Source organism: Saccopteryx bilineata, chromosome 3 (assembly GCF_036850765.1).
Source record: "Saccopteryx bilineata isolate mSacBil1 chromosome 3, mSacBil1_pri_phased_curated, whole genome shotgun sequence".
Lineage (NCBI taxonomy): Eukaryota > Metazoa > Chordata > Mammalia > Chiroptera > Emballonuridae > Saccopteryx > Saccopteryx bilineata.
Genome location: NC_089492.1, coordinates 237,982,486 through 237,999,199, shown reverse-complemented (window position 1 = coordinate 237,999,199; position 16,714 = coordinate 237,982,486). Strand labels below are relative to the sequence as shown.

At 43.1% G+C, this 16,714-nt stretch overlaps 1 protein-coding gene and 1 non-coding gene across 2 annotated transcripts in view; one reads left to right on the top strand and one right to left on the bottom strand.

Moving 5' to 3' along the window:
- ROR1 (receptor tyrosine kinase like orphan receptor 1) overlaps positions 1-16,714 on the top strand; it is a 458,686-nt gene that overhangs the window by 170,448 nt on the left and 271,524 nt on the right. The window lies entirely within an intron of this gene.
- TRNAA-AGC (transfer RNA alanine (anticodon AGC)) lies at positions 2,539-2,614 on the bottom strand. Its single transcript has one exon. It is a non-coding gene; the product is annotated as a tRNA-Ala (tRNA).

Genomic DNA, 16,714 nt, shown 5'->3' with positions numbered 1-16,714 from the left:
AGGTTAAGACAGGTGAAGCACTCAGACCAGAGCCTGGCCCTTAGGAAGTGCTCAGTGACGACTGGCTCTCATTGTTATTACACTGCAGCTGGGTCTCGTGTTGCTCCTCTCTTTCGTTCCTTAGAGGCCTTTGAGGGACTCCTTGGGATGACACTCTAAGAGACTGGAATCCGAGCTGTGCAGCCCACTACTCTTAACAACGAAAGGACACAGTGTGCCTGAGATTGGCCCCTGTTAGAGACCGAAGCTCATAAAAGTCAGAATGAAGGGTTTGGAAATCTTTTTTAAAAAATGTATTTATTTTAGTGAGGGGAGAGAGAGAGAGAGAGAGAGAGAGAGAGAGAGAGCAAGAGAAGGGAGAGGAGCAGGAAGCATCAACTCCCTTATGAGCCTTGACCAGGCAAGCCCAGGGTTTCGAACCAGTGACCTCAGCATTCCAGGTCAATGCTTTATCTACTGCACCACCACAGTTCAGGCAAGGGTTTGGAAATTTAACACAGCTGCGATGTCCCAGAAGAAAAGGATACATTTTAAAAGCTCCATTATAGTTTATACCAGCAAGAACAAAAATAGATGAGATTGACATTTCCTGCCTCCCCCCCACCCGGGACCTGTCATGTATTTTGTCTTCCTTTCTCTTTCTTGTTTAATATAATTTATGCTTCCTAGGTCTGTCAGTAAGTAGTAAATATTGGGCATCTCTTCTGTGATGTAGGGATAGGGGCTGCCGCGACCGTGGCCATTCAGGTTCCCATTGGATTCAGGCAGATGGTAAAGGCACTGTGGAGACAGAAAATGGTGGGTCATTTCGCTTATTAGTCTTGTAACTGTGGACAAGCAAACAGGCAGGGAAGACCGCTTCCCTATCTCTCAGCACTCCCCAGCCAAATAGGCTGGGCTGAAATCTCAGGGCTCCCAAGCCCCTCAGCTCTCTCTCTTGATTTTCCAGCCAAAACCAGCTAGGGAAAAAAACCCTTCTCCAGCAAACAATAGTAATCAATCGCCTCTCCCAAGCAGGAAGGCAGTCCACAATTTGCAATCTGCTGCCCTGAGGACAAGCCCCCCCCAGCCTTCCATAAGGTAACTCATGTGGCGCTGCCCCAATACAATGCAAGCTAAAAGCGAGCAAACCTAACACACTTGTATCGCACTTGAAACACATTGGTTTGCCCAACATGTGAAGAATTGGGATTGCTGATGTGATAAGGGAGTGTCATGGTTCCTAACATGGGAAAACCTGGCAATGTCAAAAGCAAGCTGAGAAATATACACTTACCTGTGTGCATGTATATCCTGGCCAGATACCAATCATTCTTTAAAACCCACCTCAAATATCACCTCCTCTAGGAAGACTTCCCAGGATTCTCCTTGCAGAGTTACTGGTTTTTTGTCTTCCTTTCTCTTTCTTTCTCTCTTTCCTTTTCTTCTCTTCTTTTCTCTTTTCTTTCTCTCCCTTCTGCTTCCCTCCCTCCCTTCCTTCCTTTATTTTTTTTGGTTGTGCCCACAAAACCTCATTGAGATCGTAATTGTTTGCTTGTCTGATTTACATACTAGACTGAGAGTCCTTTAAGGAAACAGACCATGGGGGCTAGTCTATGGAAGATATTGTGAAGTTCTTATTTATCTTCATACTCCTTAGTACTTGGGCAGTCAGTATGTTTGTTGAATGAAATAGTCAATTAATAGTAAATAATAGAACATAGCTCACACTTATTGAGTGCCTTTTGAAAAGCAGTTCTTAGTTCCGTTCTCCTGCGATGCTAGCCAACATCGACTGAAGGCTTCCTTTAGTGCTGTATGCTTTTCCTTCAGCAGCTCATTTGCCTTATGAGGAAGTATAACCAGTGCTGCCATTGTGAGGGTGAAGAAACAAGAGGCACATACAAGTTTGAGAACTGTAAAGCCAGTAGCCACGGCCACCATCAGACCCACCTGGCCCAAGCAGGTTTGCATTAGATTCGGACAGACGGTAATGAAACAACGAAGCCAAGAACTGGTGGGCCATTACCTTTAATCCTAGCTTGAACTCGGCGGGCAAGTAAAAATACACACTGGGCTCCAAAACCCACTCTTCAGTGCTCACAAAGCTACTGACTTATCCGAGTTTCCTAGAATCAAAGGTTTCTAGCTCACTGGCCTTATTCACCTCTGTTCCCCATCTCCTTTTTTTTTTTTTTTTTTTTTTAAATATTTTTTTTTTTTCCACATTTTTCTGAAGCTGGAAACAGGGAGAGACAGTCAGACAGACTCCCGCATGCGCCCGACCGGGATCCACCCGGCACGCCCACCAGGGGGCGACGCTCTGCCCACCAGGGGGCGATGCTCTGCCCATCCTGGGCGTTGCCATGTTGCGACCCTCCTGGGTGTCGCCATGTTGCGACCAGAGCCACTCTAGCGCCTGGGGCAGAGGCCACAGAGCCATCCCCAGCGCCCGGGCCATCTTTGCTCCAATGGAGCCTTGGCTGCGGGAGGGGAAGAGAGAGACAGAGAGGAAGGTGCGGCGGAGGGGTGGAGAAGCAAATGGGCGCTTCTCCTATGTGCCCTGGCCGGGAATCGAACCCGGGTCCTCCGCACGCTAGGCCGACGCTCTACCACTGAGCCAACCAGCCAGGGCTGTTCCCCATCTCCTTTTCTCTGCACAAACTGGCTTCTCCTTCAGCACTCCGCAATCTTGGCTGCTTCTCTCCTCTCCTCCACGTGGCCTTTCTCTGCTCTCCTACAGCACTCCTCCTAGAACGAAATCACTCTTCTCCGGAACAACGAACAACGTGATCTCTCTTCCTTTTAAAATCTTTTGGCGCAAAAGCCCTCCCCCAACACATATTAACGTAATCATGCCCATCCCAAGCAATCACCTGGGTGACGGGCTTCCACGTGGGCAGCACTATCTTTAACAAAGTGAGCATAATATATTTTATCTGCCCAACAAGAACCCGTGCTAGAATTCAGACATACCAATCTGAATCCAAACCTGGCTTCTCAACAGCTATACTAAAGTACTTCTTATTGTAACACTTTAGAGAGAGTTTTAGAAATTTTCATGTGCCCTCCTTTCTCTCACTTTTTGAATCAGGCAGGGATTCTGGCGTATTGGACTCTGTTGCAAACTGACCTAAGACGATGTATCTTTGCAGTAGAGGTTAGGTGGTTCTTTTTGACTGGTTGGCATACTGTGTTTCCTCCTTATTTACCTAAGTTACTATGAAACTAAATTACCATCAAACTAAGTTACCATGAGAGCAGGTTATTGGCTAATTTTTCACAAGTATAAGCATTTATTAGCTGGAAAGCATAAAAAGCATAATAAATCTTTTTCCTTCCGTCTCCATGAAATTCATTCTCCCTTTCCTGGAGGCCCACTGACCATCCTTGAACAAACAGTTGAGGCAGAGACAAGCATAGTAATATTCCAATGTCTGAGTTGGCCAGGATTCCAGCTGCACTGGGTGAAAGGCTCAGTGCTGGGGACACTGGACCTTATGGAGTTCTGGAACTAGGTGCTACCCCCAAGTCCCTCACACTAGATCAGAGATGCTCACTCATTTAGTACTGGAAGCCAATACCGTTTCTTGACATTGCTCATTTTTCCAGTGATGCATTCTTTCTGATGCCCCTCATTAATAAATGAGTGTTCATCAATGACTCCTGTGCAGTTTTAGACAATATTTGAGGTGTTTATAAGTTGCATCCTTTATATTCTTATCACCCTTCAGTATGAATCTCTAAAGAGGATACTTGAGATTGATCTCTGCTTGGGCTATGTAAATGTTATCATCCATCCCTCAGAGGTAGATTAAATTTAATTAAACATATGTGTACACCTCACTATCAGTACTGCAAATTTTAAAGTAAATCACAGAAAATATCAGAGCCATGCTCACAGGTTGCATGGAAAGAGGTGGGTTATGAGGTCAGGCAGGATTTGATTCTGTGCCCAGCTGACTCTTGGTTCTTGCTGTGGAAAAGGGGCATAGGTATTTCTCAGCTGCCTTGGGGGAGCCTGGCCCCCCAAGGCTAGGTAGTCATTCCACTGATTTTACCCAAAACTTGAAGATTAGATCTAGGTCAAGGAAGGGCAGGTATGGGGCCTGAAAGAGCTGGTGTAGTGGGCTATGACAGCTGTGAGCCTTCTTTGCCCACCTGCCCTGAAGGCCTTTATCTCTGTATCACTGCTGTAATTGCCAGCAACCCCGAAAGATGTCTTTTCCCTGCCCAGTGGCAAGACATGTTGAGAGGCCAGAGATTGTGCCAGACTTAATTGACTCGTGTTGAAAGTTACAAGAATTGATTCTCCCTTTAATTTTCCCCTAAATTAAACACTGTGGAAGGATGAGAAGATGGGAAATGACCAAGAATCCTGCAAAAGGGGGTCATCGTAATGGTGACTTGTCAGCTGTGGGCCTTTCAGAGGGAGCCTCATTTCCTTATATGTAAAACAGGATTAATAACATTGATCTCAAATGGTTAGAAGAGATTCTCTCTTTAAGTGCTTGGCACCAGACAGGAGCTTAATCAGTGTTCCTTTACGTTCCCCGAATAGCCTTGACAGCCCAGTGAGGGCTTCAAACACTCATTCAAATGTCTGACACATAATAGATGTTTAGTAAGTATTTGAATGAATGAACGTGGTTGCTTTGCTCTCTTTCAGCTAAATCACAGGAGGGTTACGAGGCCATTAATATCCTGCCTTCTAATCGGCAAAGATACTAGTCATTATTGAACACCAGCTACCATCAACTGCTTTATATGTTATTTAATTACAACCATCTTAAAAAAAACTTCATTATGCCTATTTTCAAATGAAGAAATTAGGGCTCTGAGAGGTTCAGTACAAAAGCCAAGGTCACCCACGTAAGCAGTGGGATTGCATCCACAGCTGATTCTGTTTAGTGTGTTTCCACCTCCCTGCAGATGAGGGTGTCGAGCCTACATGTCTTGAGTGAGACATGCCATTTTCCTGAACTGAACATCTGCGACCCACAGCGAGTCCCATGTCTTAATATCTGGACATGGGGGTTGTATGAGTTCCATACCGTGGGCTGCCATGAGTGAAGAAATGGAGAGAAGCCGGGTGAGGGCTGATTGGAGCCCCAGTGCTTGGGAGCTGGGCTTTGTCTCAGCTTCGGCCTCCGTTTAACTGCTGATTTTTATGTGCAGGATTTAGTTTGGGCTCAGGGAGAGCAAGAGTCAGTGATGGCAAACATAAGGGATTTAATGGTAAGGAAAAGTTCAAGAGCCCATGGAAGGCTTATAGTGCTATGGAACTGGGTGGCGGCCATGGAGCAAGGGGCCCTGGAGCTTTGCAGTGAGGGTCCTGGATCTGAGCTACAGCCTCTTGATTTGAACCCAGCCCTGCCACTGACTGCGTGACCTTGGACAAGGCTCATCTGTGTAAAGGGCATGAGGCTGATGATACCAACCTCATGCCTTTGCGTGGGGTCTCAGTGACAGCAGGTCTGCACAGCATTTAGCGCAGTACGTACACAGTCAGCATATCATCAAAGGTTAGGTGTGATCATTGGCCAAAAGGCCACATTCTGCCCTGAAGTCTCCTTATTTCCTGAATGGATCTTGTGGGATGATTTTGACAGATAAAGCTGTTTACCAAATTCTTACCCTGTGACTTAGATTTAGAAGAACGGCTGGGCAGAATCCAATTTAACACATATTTAAATTTCACAGAAAGAAAACATTTGGGTTGGCTTTGGCAGGGTTTCCTTTTTTAAAAAGTTTATTTAAAAATTCTTGCTTTTGTGATGTCAGGGTCTTGAGTGACGGACAGCCTGTGTCTAATGTCTGGGGCTGAGAAAGTCTGGTGAGAGTCAGGCCCACAGGGTCAAGGTGGCCTTCCAGACAGAGCCTGCCGTGGACTTTCTGAGGATGGAGACGATGTAAAGGGGAGGTAACCTATCCCACATTGTAAATTATTTTTTCAAAGGAAAAACAAGGGAGCCAAGAAACAATTTGTCATGATTCTTTTACATTTTGACTTGGCAAGAATTTTGCAATCTGCCATCCATCTCCAACTCTGTGTGATTTGGGAAAATTTTTAGAAACCAAATGTTTAAAAGTAATGTGTGTGTGTGTGTGTGTGTCTGTGTGTGTGTGTGTGTATGAGAAAATGTAAAATATGATTCAGAGATCCACCCCTTATCTCCCAAAGGAACAAAAACTATTGTCCATATTCCTTGACAGCAAGAATTGCTTTTCATCCTTTGGTTATTAGGGAAACAGAATGGAGGGAATTTTGTGCTTATACACTTGGCTTTACTGGCCAGGAGATCATTTGCTAGCAGCAGACGGGTAAGGTTCAAGTCTGCAACTTCTGATGTCCAGGCCCTGTGGACTGCTAGTGAAACCCTATTTGTCTTCAAAATCTAGCACAAAAACTTGAGTGCCTATATTCTCAGAGTTCTAGGAGATGAGAGTACGAGGATGAATAAATGTCCTGGTCCCTGATGGGGCCTTAGCACTTAATGCTGCCGATGATGATGAAGGAGAAGCAGCAGCAACAACTGGCATTTATGCAGCATCTCTGACAGTCACTTTCTGCATCTTTTCTCATTTAATCATCATATTGAAGTAGGTATTGTTGGCCTCATTCTGTAGATAAGGGAAGGAAAGTTCCCCGATTTTAAGCAAATTTGCCCAGGATTCGAAAGAAAACAGGTACATCAACTTGGATTCTGCCTTTTCAAAGACTGGGTTTGGAAGTAGGAGGCTACGCTATGCATCGGTTAAGGCAGATGGGTAAATTATGAACATAGTATGGTGTGTGTTTTAGCAGAGGTGTCCAAGGTGCTTTGGGGACACAGGTAAGAGAGGGTTACCCTTGACTGCGATGTTGGGCATGGTCTCACTGAGGAGTTTCCACCTGAGCTGAGTCTGGAAGGTGAGCAAGCAGGTGATTCCACTGGTGAGGAAGGGAGGTGAAGCTTTGCCAGCAGGAGGCCCAGTGGAAGGGAGGTCGTGGCTCACGGGGGACACAGGGAAATAAATGGTCAGGTTAACTGTAGAGGATTTCACAGATCAGGCTTAGGTGTACAGAACTAGAGAAAATCAAGTTTCTCTAATCACAACCCTGAATGTGGTTAAAACATTTTACCGCATGTTTTTGTTTGTTGTGTTTTGTTCTGTGGGGTTTTTTTTCCCCCATTCTATGGTTAGGTTACCGAGAAGTTCTCTTCTCAGGATTATATATAATGTCCATGTGCTTGATTACTGGGAAAAGAAGCCAAGACCATATTTAATCATACACTGTACAGTGTCAGAAAAGGTCCTGGTACCCTGTCTTGTCATTGCCCTGAGTGGCAGTAATTTACAGCTTGAAATAGCAGCCGGAGAAGGAGGGAGCCTTTAAAGCAGTCAGATTTGTTGGTTAACTTCGGTTAACCCAGAGGTCAAAAGCAGTTTCTGTCTAGCACATTAGATAACTTTTGAAACGTTTGAGATGTTGCAGGTAGCATTACAGGAACATCCGCACTTGTGATAAAAGGAGTTATTTATGAGGTAGCTGAGGTTTCAAATATGAAGGGGGGGGGGAGTCCTATAAATTATGAAGACTTTGGTAACAAACTCCAGTAGGATTTTGCTGGCTTTTCTGAGAGGGTAAAAGGGAGATCAGCCAGGAATAAAACAGGAAAGTCTATTTAAGTACTAACTGGAATTCCAAGTGGCATTACCTGCTGACGGAAAGTGACAATCCAAAGAAATGGAAGTGACCATCATGGAGAAAGAATGAATGCCTTCAGCATTTGGAGTGGATGTCTTTTGTGTCATGAGTTGCTATGGAAAACTCTACCAGTGTTTTTCAGCTGATCTAGTATTGTCTAGAAATAAGTGGAAAAAATCAATTGGTTCCAAAGACATCATAAAGCATTTATAATCTGTGTCCTGCTTTGGCTTATCAAAGCTAAGAAAGAAAGAGGGGACTCTAATCTAAAGTGAAGAAGTAGACAGACACCTCAGCTTCAACTGCCTTCTTAATGCTTTTATTTTCCCCCTTAGAGATCAAGCATTGTTGTATTTAACAATAGAGTACATGCTTTGGGGGAATGATGATTACTTACATTAAATGTTGGAGGTTAACATTCTCTGGGATACATGAGTAAGTCATGAATTATTTTTCTACACATTTGGTTGCTGGAAAAGTAGAAATTAATTAGGAAGAAAGAAATTGTACTTGGCACTATTTAGATTCTTTTCTTTTCCTTTCCTTTTTTGTCTACCAGTGTGCATTCAAATCACACAGTGGGATATAGTGACCTGAGAACTGGCCTTGAAATGACGCATCCTGCCAATGTCATTTCCAGCTGGAGATCTGGGGCAAGTCTCGGAGACTGATAAACAGCACTTTAGCCCCTTACTGAGGATGTTAATCAAGATCAAATGAAGTTCTCTATGTAAGACTTCTCTGAGCATTTGTAAAGTACCGAGCAGATGCACCGTGATAAAAGTAAACTATGTGAGGTCAAGGGTGGTATCTGACTTGGGCCCCTTTATGTCCCCATTACCAAGCACATGGCCTTTTTTTTGTGACAGAGATAGAGAAGGACAGATAGGAACAAACAACTAGGAAGGGAGAGAGATAAGAAGCATTAATTCTTTATTGTGGCACCTTAGTTGTTCATTGATTGCTTCTCATATGTGCCTTGATCGGGGGTTACACAGGCTGAGTGACCCCTTGCTCAAGCCAGCGACCTTGGGCTCAAGCCAGCGACCTTAGGCTCAAGCTGGTAAGCCTTGATCAAACCAGATGAACCCATGCTCAAGCTGGTGACTTCAGGGTTTCGAACCTGGGTCCTCTGCATTCTAGTCTGATGCTCTATCCACTGTGCCACTGCCTGGTCAGGCTCGGCTGATTTTTTAATAAATAAGGCATTCAGCCATTGGACAACTTTATCTCATCAATGGCCCAGTTTTTATTGTGTGCCCAATGTTTTTCTTGTATAAACCTTTTGGTGGATAATTTTGAGAGCTAGGAGCAAATGATACGGTCTCTCAATCAGGAAATACTTCATCATTGGCCAAGGTAATGGGTGACAATGTTACTAATTTTCTGCTTCCTTCACTTGCTCCTGGAGGGCAAGGATCATGCCTGGTTCATCTTTCTATCTCTTAGCCACTGGGACTTAGCACAATGTTTTACATTTGTCAGTGAGAAGAAATAGTTACCAGATAGAATTTTCAATGGCCCTGGGCCATCCCTTTTTTGCTATCGTATACCTGTTCCGACTTCCTGTTTTGGATTGGGATTTGAAGCTAGCATGGAACTGTAGCAGGCTCGTTGGTTTGCCCTTCTTCCACTCTAGGCATATTCTACCAGGTACCAACACTGTTCTCGGTGGACCCTTCCACATTCTGCAGCCCGTTTATTACATAATCTCTAAGTGTTAACTCGAGAGCCCAGACACTTCTGACATCTTCAGATGTTATCAAAGACTTAAAACTCACACGTTTGTAGAGACCACCTCGTGCCTTCTATTGCAGGCTGCTTCGGACGGCCATATTGGGCATGTTTGGCTCAGAGCAGTGAGTAACTCTCATCCTCAATTGGGAAAGGGAGAAGCCACATCGCAGCACAGTCGTCAGAGTTCTAGGTGCTCTTGAAAAGATGGGGTTACCTGAGCCAGAGGGAAGAAATATGACAGAGGAAGAAGTTAGTATTCTCATGCTGTGTTTTTAATGTTCATACAACACAGAGTGCAACTGACTAAGTCTATGAATTTTGACTAGTTGGTTCTTTTGGTGACTAGGTAGTTCCTGTTACATTGGAGTCATTTAGGCACGCATAGTGTTGCCCAAACATCCAGAAGGCTGACAGCTGGTCTACCACAATGCTTTTCTGTTTAAATACGAACCACCAGCAACTTCTACTCATCTCTCCTTCCAAATCTTAACTCCTTCCCTCTTTTCCTTCCTGTCTCAGCTGGGATGTTAGCTCCTCAGGAGAGCCTTCCATGATACCCCCAGGACACATACCTGGCTTGGTGCTCTCAAGAGTTCCTGGTATCTCCCTCTAGTGACTTTCCCCAGCACTGACTGCCATTTATGGTACTTGAGGCTCCTAGTGTGTGATCTTGAATAGGGAACATGATAGCTCTGTGAGTTGCAATATGCAAAACTAGGGCTGAGAATTCTTGGTATGGAGGAGAACTGAAAATACCAGAAATAGTGCCGTTGGGGGATCCAGTTCTAACTCTTGGCCCCATTTCCCATTCCCTTTCCTGTATGTTTTGAGTTGGTGGATTCAGATCACTTTTCCTAAACCTTTCACCAGTAACAGCCCTGTAAGCATCCCCAAGGCTGAGGGAGATTCACTTCCCCAGTGCTTTCCCAAGACAATCCACGAGGGTCTCTGCATTCATTTTATCATGAAAGGTGAAAGCATGAGTGGGAAGGGAAGAGATTAGAGGTGGACCTCAGTGTCCGGTGGACAGGAGTGGGTTAAAGGCTCTGTTCTGATATATCTGTCTTACAGAAAGCATCAGTTGATGATTATCTGGCTCTGCAGTGATTCATGAGCCCCACAGACAAGGCAAATTCTCATTCATTCAGTCATTCATTCAGTGACTACAAGCCAGGCTAAAAATAGAAGTGTCAGGTTATGCCATTCTCCACTGTGAAGAACTAGGGATCTTTGAGAAACAAGGCTAATTCCACTGCTGGGGCAGGGAAGATACAAATTAAGCCTGGAACATTTTGTTTTGCCAGAAAGTAAGCAAATGTGGTCGGTGATGTCAAGAAGATATAAGAACCAGCTTGAAGGGGCTTTAGCTTGCCAAATCTAGGACACTTTGAGTGATAAAATAAATAAGGGCAGTAATGGATTATAACCCATTGAACAATAGGAATTTATGAGTCTGCTTTGTAATAAATAGGTTGGTATGTAGAGGGAAAGGAAGAGGTCTTCTTTGCAGTATTATGCCAACTGATCAATGTGGAGGAACGGTGGATTTGGAAAGTCACCATTTTGCAACCCTAGAATTGTTTGGACATGAATCATCAGTGGATTTAAATCTGGTTGGGTGGGGGAGGTTTGTTAAGGAACAGGATATTTGTATGATCCTAAAGTGTCTCTCCACATATTAGCCGGAAAATGGTAACAATGTGTATTGTGGAGAAAATGGACAACATCTTGGTGGGATGATAAGGCTAATATCATCCGGCCTGTTATCTTCACAGGCCAATGTTATGAAAGACAAATGCTGAGGAATTGTCCAAGTTAAGGGTCACTCAAGAGATGACAACTAAATGCGATTAGTGATCCTGGACTAGGTTTTGTGCCAGAAAGGGCAAAAATGCTTTGAAGGATGTTACTGAGATAGCTGACAGCTGACAAGTTGGAATATGGCACATATTCCAATTTGTCCTAGTTTATCGCGGGGGTTAGGTTCCAGAACCCCCCATGATAGGTGAAAAGTAGCGACCTTATATTTATTTTATTATTTATATATATCTTAAGGCTTTATAAACCCTCCCCACATTCTTATAACCTTTTCCTACACTGTTATTAACCTTTCCCCACACTTATTTTGCTTATTTTACAGCAAAAATAGTTTAAAAATATATCTAAAAATATCTACATACTGCAATATCCCATGATATTGCAAAAAATCTGCGATACAAAATTAGATATATAAAATGTAAAAATCCATGATACAGTGAGACCGTGAAAAGTGGACCGTGATATGGTGAGGGACGACTGTATATATCAATTTTAAATTTTTAAAATTTGATAATTTGTTTTGGAATATTTTTAATTGGGATATAATTTACATATAACATTGTGTAAGTTTAAGGTGTACAACGTGACACATTTATATACTGCAATATGGTTCCCACCATAGTGTTAGCTAACACCTGTATCATGTCACATAATTATCATTTCTTTTTCCTGGTAAGATGTAGTCTCTTAGCAGCTTTTAGCATATAATACCTTATTGTTGACCATCATCACTGTGCTTTACATTATATCTCCAGAACTTATTCATCTGCTAAGTTACAGGTTATTTTTATTCTTAAAAAATGGATACTTAAGTATTAAGGGTGAAGGATCATGATATATGCAAATATTCTTTAGTAGTTCAGAAAATAATAAGTATACACAGAATGATACAGCAAGCCAGAGTAAAATGTTAAAATTGGCCAATTGGGTAAAAAAGGGATATGTGGGAGTTCTCTAGATTATTCTTTAAAATTGAAATAATTTCAAAAGAAAATAAAAAAAAAAGTATTGCGATACAGCAAAAAAGTGGAGCCTAGCAATCTGCTACTGCTTAGTGCAGTGATTCTCAAAGTGTGCGCCAGGGCACACTGGTGTGCCCTAGAAGATTTCCAGGTGCGCCCTAAGGTATTCCAGATAAATATGTGCCTGTTGGGCACCAAAAAACCAACAGAGTTTTGGAGTTTAGATTTTTGGGGGACAGAGGTGTGGGGAATTGGCTATAAGCTGACAGTCTGGTCAACACCCACCTCACTTGCCTAATTAAGTTGCAAAAGGCTGTTAAGCTATGGTGCTGGATTGTTTACACTATCTCCCCCCCCATGTTCCCCAGAAAGACTGGAGGCAAGTTTCTTCTATCCTTTGTTTGGTGTAAAGTTAAGATGATGTGTATGGTGGGGGTTTTCTGCACTCAACACAATTAAGAGTAAAAAGAGAGGAATTCTTCAATGTATTGATGAGGAAATGAGAGTTTGCCTTTCATATATATGCCCAAACATTGAAGAAATCACTAGGACACATCAGGCTCGTGTTTCTCATAAACACAAGAATGAAAAAACTTAACACGTTCATGCTGGTACCTGCCGAATTTACTAAATCTTACTAATAATGTATCTATATATGTAAAAAGATAACTTTTTTTGTCATTTTTTTTATTTTTTAACCCCTTTTTTACGAATTCTAAAAAGCGTAACTCAAAAAAATGTAACATAAAAATGTTTTTTAATGTCAGAATAAATTTAATGTGGTGACTTAGTGTCTTAGTTTGGGCAGGCCCTTTAGCCTCTCTCTAAACCTCAGTTTTCTTGCCTTTCAAATGAGGGAAGTTCTTTTTGCTTTAGAGTTTTGTGTGTGGAAGCCTTTCTAACTGCAAAGAACAGTGGACATATTTAGTGACATTTCAATCTAAACATTTTCTCACTTCTAGGGCTTTGTGTTTATTTTGAGGTGTTTGCCCTTTTTCTTTATATATCAGTTACTTGTGTTTATAACATACCCATTTCCTCACTAAACTGTAAGATAAATGATACTACTACTACACTATCATTAATAACGATGGTGATGATAATAATAATATCTAGCACTTGCATGGTACTCAATAGCTTGGGTAGTGCTTTCTGTGTACCTGGCACAATTCTGATTACTTCACATGTGTTGTTTCATTTCCTCCATACCCCAACCCTATTAGATAGGTATTGTTATCTTCATTTTACAGAGCAGGAAACTGAGGTGTAAGAAGAGACAGAGCTAGAATTCCAACCCAGAGACATGGCTGGCCAAAAGGAGTGTCTTTTTCTAAATTTCACAAGTGTGATATGGGCTAGCAGTACCCCCAGGACTGAAACCCAGGCAGCACTCTCAGTTTCTGTTCTCAACTAGAAACCTCTGCTGCATCTGAAGTCCTTGTCTCTGGCACCCAGCAAGCCTTCCTGCCACTCCCTGGCACAGACCTGATAAGTATGGGGAACAGAATGCTGTAGAAAGTGCAAGCGCTCTGGAAATAGATAGGCTTCACAGAATCCTCACTCTGCCTTTACTAGCTACACACATTCTCTGAGCCTCAGTTTCTGTGTTTGATCAGAACAGTCTTGCCTGACCAGGCAGTGGCGCAGTGGATACAGCATCAGACTGGGAGGCGGAGGACCCAGGTTTGAAACCCTGAGGTCACCGGCTTGAGGGCCGGCTCATTTGGCTTGACCCCATGGTTGCTGGCTTGAGTCCAAGGTCACTGGTTTGAACCCAAGGTTGCTGGCTTGAGCAAGGGGTCACTCACTGTGCTATAGTACCCCCCCCACTCCCAGTCAAGGCACATATGAGAAAGCAATCAATGAACATCTAAGGAGCTGCAATGAAGAATTAATTGATGCTTATCTCTCTCCCTTCCTGTCTGTCTGCCCCTATCTGTCCCTCTCTTTGACTCTCTGTCTCCATAAAAGAAAAAAAGAATAATCTTAGCAGAGGGGAGGTATGCAATAAATTATTTTCCTCCTCTTTCTTTGCCTTTTTCTTCTTGTATTTCTTTCTGACATTACACTGCAGACAACACTGATGTTCCTTTTAAGTGGAGACTCTTTCTCTTTTGCTTCTAATATGATTTTTACATCCTATTTTTATAGTAATTGTGATGCCTTATTGCAGTTACCTGCTTTCTGTCTCCACTCAGATCAGTTTTCCTCAGGGCAAGGAGTCATGCTGTTTTTTTTGTTTGTTTTTTGTTTTGTTTTGGGTTTTTTTGTGGCAGAGACAGAGAATCAGAGGGACAGATAGGGACAGACAAATAGGAAGGGAGAGAGAGATGAGAAACATCAATTCTTTGTTGCGGCTCCTTAGTTGTTCATTCATTGATTTCTCATATGTGCCTTGACCGGGGGGGCTACAGCAGACCGAGGGACCCCTTGCTCGAGCCAGCAACCTTGGACTCAAACTGGTGAGCCTCACTCAAACCAGATGAGCCCACGTTCAAGCTAACAACCTCAGGGTCTTGATCTGGGTCCTCCACATCCCAGTCCGACACTCTATCCACTGCTCCACTGCCTGGTCAGGCAGGAGTCATGCTGTTTTCATCTTTGAATCTTTTATGGCCAGCACGATGCCTGGCCAGTGGGGGCAGGGCTGTTGCTAGCCAAGATTGCACTTCTGTGAGGTTTAGAAAAGCCACTCTCTTTCCTCTGGCCAGGTCTCTGCAGGCTCAAGGTCTGGCCCGCTGACATCTTCGTATGAAGAAAAAGCACCCCATTCGTTGGAGATCTGGCCATAGATCGACAAGGGGCTGTATTTTGCCGTCACTCTTTCCTGTGGCAATCCACAAAGTGAAGGATGGTGTGTCATTATAGTACATGTGGGCTACTCAAGAAATGTTTGTTGAGTGGATGAGTGAACGGATAGGTGAGCAGGTGACACATTCCTACCTGGCTTCCTTTCCCCTTTCAGCCATGACTCAGCCAGAGCAGTGACCCATGGCTGCTTTGTATGCAACTCCAAAGCCCAACCATTATCTTCTAGGTCAGGTTTTTCACACTTAATGATGCTGCCACAGGATTCTGCTCTTCCTGAAAATCCTTCCGAGGCGGATTCTGAGGATAGTTGCTCCTATGAATCAGCCTGTGAGCAGGAGTCCCATGGAGGCCAAACCTATGTCAGGGCCCCAGCCCCCAACCCCAAATGGCCTCTTCCAGGTCAAGTAGATGGTTTTTGCAAAGATAGGGCTCAGGAAAGGCCCCTGGTCTCTGCAGCCTTGGTCTTTAAGAAGTGCACAGAGCAACCCAGCTCCCCCCACCTTTCCCCAGTATGGTCTCTCAGTGCCTCCCGAAACCCAGCCCCACATCCGCCCCAGGCAGGAAGGAAAAGACTTTCATTTGAGTAACTGTCACTATTGGTGGTGCAGATGCGCAGTGAAGAGCTCTGCCTCTTCAGGCTGAAGTTTGAGCTCTCTGGTTAACTGGCCTTGGAGAGACCTGGTCGCATTTGCTTGACCTTGCTTGACCTTGTCATTTGATTACAGGTAGAGTCATTTCTGCTTTTCACTTGTGATTTATGATTATTATTTTTCACTTAAAATAATTTTAAGATTGAAAATTGTTAAAGTATTTGTTATAGAAAAGCTATAATACAAACAAAAAGAAAACAAAGAATATTCATAATCCCACTCAGCCATAACCACTGTAAATGCCTGAGCTGATTCATTCTTTCAATCTCTCACTCTTTCTCTTCTCAGACACACACACACACACACACACACACACACACACAGCCTCACTTCCATTTTTTCATTGTATTTTGGAACAGGCTGGATGGTTAAAGATTATTCTTATTTGTAAAAGCAATGAGTGATCTACAAATGTAAAGTTATTATTAATATGTTGGGAATGGAGTTGAGATTATACTTTAAGTTCCACAGATATATATTTGCAGTCTATCATGCCTGAAATAAACTTGCTGTAATGTGAGTCTTTCTTTTATGCCAAGCACATAACACACAGAGAATCTACTTCCCAGGAGATTGCCTAAACCAAGCACGCTATGTTCCATCTTACTGTTGAAATACAGATTTCCCATTAAAAGGAAATCTTTTCCTTTCAGAAGGCTGAAAAAGATGATACTTAAAAAAGGGAGGGAGCAAAAAAAGACTCCCAGCTGGTTAAATTTAGGGCGCTGAAAGAGATCCAATTGGCAGATAATCCCTGGCCTTGGGCCCACAACATTTTCATTTGATTGTGCATTGGATACATTTTCACTCATTTTAAGCCGTTGCCTTTCATTATTTTGTTCCTTGGAGATAGGCAAACTAGTATCAATAGTTCTCTTGGCCTCCATCAGATGGCTTGATTTATTTAAGTGGTCCATTTTGTTATTCCAGTAAGGGGGGCCTTTTACTTTTTGACGCATTTCCGAGAATGATTGTGCAAAGAAATTCTGAGATTTTTTTTTCTTCTGTCTTCTTAACGGTAGACTTTTTTAAAGTGAAAGAGGTTGGATAAAATGGTGAGTGTG